The following is a 7,196-nucleotide window of genomic DNA, read 5'->3' as shown; positions in this document are numbered from 1 at the left end:
ACAACTTTAAAGATTATTTTCTCAATATTTAGATTTTTTTTGCACCTTCAGATTCCAGATTTTCAAATAGTTGTATATCGGCCAAATATTGTCCTATCCTAACAAATCATTCATCAATGGAAAGCTTATTTATTCAGCTTTCAGATTATGAATAAATCTCAATTTCGAAAAATTGACCCTTATGACTGGTTTTGTGGTCCAGGGTCACAAATGTGTTTTTATGAAGCCATTGGTTGTAAACATCAGGATGCATAGGCTTTGGTTTTGTGGTAAATTTCAAGAAGTGTTCAAAACATGCAACACTTGGCTTTCATGGTTGTGTAAACAAAATATTTTGAATGTCCGTGTCGGCGGCGTCTCTGGTCTCCGTCGTTGTGGATTACAATAAAAGTGTTAGAATTACAACCATATAAATATCTATGACTAAAACTGCACAGGTGCCTGCAGAACACCTGTGAGCATAGTGTACCCAAATTAACGTTCTGAGGAACAAATAAAGGTGGAACTAATAGCCTATAGACCTACACAAACACAACATAAGGCAACTGAAATATTACAATACTGAATTTTAGATTTTATCACTGGAAAAATATAATTTACAAATAATATATTGATTATGAAAAGGTTACAGTTGCAAATGTTACCAAGTAGCCTATGTAAGCTAAACATATGTACTATACTATACTATGCATTGACTTTCTTGAGACTTGTTTTGTCAACTGAGCATTGTAGGGGGACATCTGGATATGTTTCATGATCGTGGAAATTGAATATTCCTGCACTGTTCAGTGGTGTAAAGTCTTTAAGTAAATGTAATTATTTGCTGTACTTGAGTATCTTTTTGGCTACTTTGTAGTTTTACAGACTATTAAAGGTATTAGCAACTTTTACTCTTTTTTTAATAGGCAGGCTATATGTACTCTTTACTCCATTACATTTGTAATGAGTCATGCAATTCTCATTACATTTTGCATGGCACCTAGCTTTTAATGCAGATCTACACAGCATTAAAGGTACTATATCTTCTGCATTTTGCTCTTACTCACCGAAACTTGTCAACAAGGCTTCTTTATGTGAATGCGAGTGCATTAGCAGGTAGCTGTTAATCGCTGGTGTTTTGTAAGAGATGAGGACATTACTGCAGCCAGCAATGAGGCTGAAACCAGCACATCTAGTGCAAGAAGCTTTTGATTTTTTAAATTTTACTTAACATTATTTTATTTATCTGTCATATTGAAGAGACCTTTTTGAAGGATATTGGTTAACTTATGCCCTTTTTTTAGCACTTATGCTTCACAGAGACTTGTAGACGTTTTTAGAGGCGGTTGTGTTTACATTGATTTATTGGAATTCTGAGGTGTTCAGTTTTATTTTGATTATAGAAAATAAATATTATTTCTCTCCTCACACACCAACTCTTTCTTGTTTTTCACTGGCACGTCTCTTAAGACCTGTTCACACCAAGGACGATAACTATAAAGATAACGATTGAGTCCACACCACAACTACAACAATAAAGGCACAAAGAAATTATATCGTTGGAATCACTTTCGAACTATTTTTTCCAGCTGATGAATGATAAAACCCTTACAGTCCCCCATTTGACCACAATGGGTCACATTCAGATGAATCCGATGGGGTCACTGTTTGGTGGTTGTTCATCCTTGAGATGTTAACTCAAAATTGTCTTTGTGATGTTAGCAGCTGTAGGAACCTTTTGAGGGCTGTTTACATCTGCAGAACATTCAGTCTCAGCAGGTGTGTGTTGCTTGAGTTTGGCAGGTGGATGAATGTCTCTAGAGTTTCTACCTGTGGTTGAGCTCAGCATGTGAGCACAGTTCAGTGAGTCAGTCTGGCACCTTCTCTAGGACGATAGTCTGACCCATCTTCATGAATCCTCTCACCTCCAGCGGTGGTATCTGGGCAGACTTCAATAGGTGAAGGGGTTCTCTTTGCTTACACACTGCTTTGTGTGAGATATCTGAAAAGCATCTTAGTGGCCATTCAATGACTGAATTCTGATCAACGTAACGTCGGCACCCATGGAGTAAGATAGAAAAGTTAACATAAGAACAATGAAACAAAAGAGAAACCTGATGAATTCATGACAGCACGTGCGAGTGGTACATCTGGTGTTAAATGTCTTTCAAGGTCACATATGGTAGAGTGGTCCCATGTAAGCATTAATTTAGGTATTCTTGGTCTGAATGACTCAAAGGAAATGCAGCAAGAGGTCAGTATAACTTGAACATTAATGTAGAGGTATGCATCAATAAACAAGCCATATAATGATTTTAGATTGTCATCATGTGATTAATATATTGTCCTATGTGTGTGAGGCTATGTGGTTCTGTCAGTGTGAAGATGGACAATGGATCTTTAGTGGAGTACCACGTTTGTAATCTAAGCCGTCATTGTCTTCTGTTATGTGTAGTGTTCAGACTGAAAAGTCTAGATGAGGTGATGATGCAATGGTGGAGGTGTGTGTTTTGTGCTCATGTCTGGGAGATGGAAGGAGTCTAATCTATATCAATCTGTGTTGCAAAAATTTAGTTCCGGTGCTAATCCGGGAGGCCATATAGATATCTGTGTAGTAATGTTCTACTGTGAGGTGTGAATGGCCCCTTCAAGTGTCTTCGCACCCATCTCCCTCGTTTCAGGTTATGTTCTAACAATTCTGCTGTCCTGGCTTGATGCAGATAGGATCAGGCGCCTTCCTGGTATCTGTCCTCCAAGGAATCGCAGTGGTCAGCCTGAGACAGAATCAAATACAGAGAGAACCACAGTTAATTTTGAACTTCTCATCAGTTTCACGTTCAGACGTGGAATTATTTTGACTGCATCATCATCATGTATTGTAATTTTAATTCCAGATGTCACATGAAACTGAGTCTCATTGGTCAGATCGGAATTACTGCTACTGTTTCAGTGCAGAGTGTGTAACACATGATGCTGCTCTTGCAGTTGAGCCTTCACAGTCTGCTGTGTCATGAGCATTAGAGACCCCAGTTCTGCTGGGGACATTTTCTAGATTAATTGGTGTTTTTATCACCCATGTCGTCATGAACTCCAATGGACCAATGTCCATGGCTTTAGTTGCAGTTGCTCTCATTACAGTCAGATCTGTGGGCAGAAATGTGTTCACCTGTTTCGGTGTTGTCTGTTTGGCAATTGTTGTTTTATGGTGTTGTTCACACATGCAGATCTCTGTGGCACATAAAGACTTCTGGTATTATGGTCTGATGTTTAGTATTTTACACCCCCATTTCATTATTTTTCAAGTAAATTTAAAATATCAAATAGTGTTGTGTGGCTGCATTCGATCGTGGCTTTGTGTAAATACAGTCATGCTCCAAACAAAGGAATCATGTTACGACTGTAACCATGGTTCCCCGAGAGGGAACGAGATGCTGTGTTGCACTGCCATACTTCCTGCATCTCTGTGAGCGACTTGCTTCGATCTTTCAGAAGCTAATGCTGTTTGTTCTGGATGCGCTTTTAAGCTTCCTGGTCTCTATGTCACCCTACCCGTGACGTCTCGCTACTCCATTGGGCTGATTTGACACGTACTTCAGAACGCGGTCACGCAGGGGCGTTCCCCAAAGCGATCTCGACGCAGCGTCTCGTTCCCTCGGGGAACCATGGTTACATACGTAACCTAGAGACGTTCCTGCACCACCCCTCTGCGGGGTGTCTCAAAGATGCCCGTGTAAGTTTGTATTGTCTGTTTCTCAGGAGATCAAAGTATCTGAGTTTCTTTTATCCTTACACCATTGACACCCAATCAGAATGAGCTCAATAATTTTTTAAGCAGCAGATGAGTGTGCATAAACGCTTAAAATAAACAGACGATATCGTCGCTGGTGTGGACGCTAATATGTGTGGATGATATCTTTAGTTATCATTCTTGGTATGAGCGGGTTTTTAGGTGTTGAGGACTAGTGCATCTTTGAGCCAACATTAAGTATGAGTAAAATACTTAAGTACTGTTAAAATCAGCAAACTTTTACAAGTCGTTTTGTAATTGGTGACTTGTAACTTGCAATGGAGTCATTTTCACTGTAAGGAATCTACTTTTACTCAAGCATGGTTTTCTCTTTACACCTTCTCGACAGATCTGAAAAGTCTTGAAAACATATTTATGCCTGCAGCTGCACATCTATCTATCTATCTATCTATAGATCTCTCTTCATTTTAAAATCCTCAGGTATGTTATTATAAAATTTCCTGACCCAAGCTGCAACCCACATGACATCACCACTGCCGCTGACATTTCAAATGTCAAGGGGTTGCATCTTTTGCAGTTTTGAGGTGAATGCTGAGTTGGAGAAATGACCCATTACACCCCTAAGTATTTCTGACATTTTATTTTAATGATCAGTGGTACCAACAAAAACAAGGTGAAGAGTTAATTCTGCATGCTTTATGACTTGCAGTTAAAGTTGAGACATTAAATATTCCTTAGATATGATTTACCTTTCCAGGAAAATGGCATCACAGTAGGCTATGTCTCTGACAATTCTTCGAATGTAAAAAGAAGCAGGTAATTCTTTGTTTCGTTTATACGTTTTTTGGATTTTCAAGTTACTTTGGTATTGGGGATTGAGAAAAAGTTATGTAACAAGCTTAAAAGATACATAAACTTCACCAGGGAAAAATCAATGTGCGTACTGCTTAGTCAAAAGTGGGGAACATAAGTCATTGGCTAATGCAGTCACTTCATATTTTTGCAGAAAGGTTTGTTTTCCTTTTATAGCTTTGTAATTTTGTCTTGCCATATTTGCAAAATCATGTCTTCTTTTTCCACACAGTCATTCCCACATATTTACCATCAAAGTTGTGCATGGTTCAGTTCATCACATAATTGTCCACGGCCACAGCAGAGCTGAATCATGCAGCAGCCATTGAATGATCACTGTTGTTTTGAGCCTGTAATTTACTTTAAACAAAACTAATTTGCATAACAAGATTCTTTTCAAACTATTGCTGTTCCATGACAGTAGGTGACCTGAAAAAAATCTGTCTGAAATCACTTATACTGTCTATAGATACTACATTTGGTTTGAAACCTACTTCACACCTTTTAAAAAAGTATGTTCTATATAGTACGAATATGGGTACGTAGTATGAATGGAATATGAACATACAACATCCGATACATACTACATCTGCCCTGTTGCCATGTTGGCTGCTTTTGTTTTTCTATATCCATTACATATGTGGACACAACTGATACTGGTAGGTCACATGACAATGACAATATGGTAAATGTAGTATGTCCAGATTACCTTCATATTACACACAATCATACTATATAAACCTACTTTTTTTTTTACTTATTCAAAATAAGTACCTACTCGGAGAGTATGCAATTTTGGATGCGGACTAAGTTGGCCTCTGACACATTTTGCACTCAAAAATGATCTTGTATAGCAAGATGTGACTGTGTATTGTGTAGAGCAGGGTTCCTCAAATCTTGCCCTGGAGGGCCAATGCGCTGCAGAGTTTAGCTCCAACCCTGACCAAACTCACCTACCTGTGATTTTCTAATGATCCTGAAGACATTGATTAACATGCTCAGGTGTGTTTGATTAGGGTTAGAGCGAAACTCTGCAGGAAAGTGGATCTCGTGGGCCAGATTTGTGGATCCCTGGTGTAGAGTATGTTTCGGTCTTAATGGTAAAAATGGACAGTGCTTCTTATTTTAAATTAGTTGATCAAAATATTACCTTGAGTGTGTGTTTTGATAATCATTCTTTATTACATTATGATGAGTTATGATGGACTCTAATGTCTTTTTAGCTGCTCAATAACATGACGTATTTACTCTATTGCCGCCAGCCAGACCACATGAACAATATGACAACACATGCATTCTTTATCATATTTTTTCTATTTTCTTTTCTGTTATTTGAGCTGATAAGCAATGCATTATTTCCCCTGCGGCACTCTCAACTGTCCATTCACGTGCAGCATATCACAAATGAAAATAATAGGATGGTTGTCCTTTTGAAATGCACAACTGTATCCATAGACACACAGGCTACCGTGATACATTGCACAGACCTTGTCCTTAGGCATGAGATCACGCTGTTTACAGTGTGATGGTGGACTGAGGTGAGCTTTTTAAGCATAGTTTTCATTTATGTCTGTCCTGTATTATGTTAAAATTCTGGGTATGATCATTATGTTACAGGTTAAATTGACCCTAATACAATTCTCTAATAATCACACTATCAACATGAATACTTCTCACAAAACATATTTAAAAAAAAAAATGTAAATATTGGTAACAGTATTTTAAATTTTCATTTTAAATTTAAAGTTTAGATTGTTTTGTGAGTGTGCTTTCCTGAAGCTCAAATAGTATAGAGCATGCAACACCAATATCATAGGTTTGATTCCCAGCAAAATTCACATGCATGAACTGATACAAATTTACGCCTTCAACACAGCATACATTTCTTTGAATAAAAGCATCTACCAAATGCATAAATGCTAATATAAATATCCTCAGATGGGTTCCTCTTCAGGAACTCGAGCTGCGTCGGAGGACGCTTTGGGAACGCCCTTCAGCGTAACTGGTTCTGAACCCCGTGTGTAATCAGTCCAATAGATGGGCGAGACGTCACGGGCAGGTGACATAATGACCAGGAAGCTATAAAAGCACGTGCGGTGAAACCGGCGTCAGCTTTCTGTCATTCAGCAAGCGCTCTGTGTGTGTGTCGGTCTGATATCCGTTTGTGAGTCTTATTTGATGTTGTTTTGTCAAGCAGAAATGTCAAAAGCACAAGACAAAAAGAAACACATAAGGGGCGAGGGCAGGCAGCGTTTCAGGCTGTGTGTTCCTCCCTGCCCACGTTATATTACGGGTGGGGATACACACAGTTTGTGCGTTGTCTGCCTGGGAGCGGAACATGCTGAGTCGGCTCTCGATGCATGTTCTCCGCTCCCGGAAGGCTCTCTTTGCGGAGGGAGTAAACCCTGCCGGATTTACAGGGAGCAGCGGTATCCCGCGAGTGCCACTCTCAGTCACCGCCCGGGAACGTAGCGGTGCTAAGAGGCTCGCCACCTCTGCGGAGGTCTCTAGAGCAGCTGGTTCGGTTGTCTCCTGCCGGTCCGCCGTTACAGGGCACCGAGCTAGCTGCTGTCATTACACCAGAGGTCAGTCTCGAGAGACTGATTCCCTTAGTAGA

Source organism: Sinocyclocheilus rhinocerous, unplaced genomic scaffold (assembly GCF_001515625.1).
Source record: "Sinocyclocheilus rhinocerous isolate Xijiao unplaced genomic scaffold, SAMN03320098_v1.1 scaffold148, whole genome shotgun sequence".
NCBI lineage: Eukaryota > Metazoa > Chordata > Actinopteri > Cypriniformes > Cyprinidae > Sinocyclocheilus > Sinocyclocheilus rhinocerous.
This window is presented reverse-complemented; position numbering follows the sequence as displayed.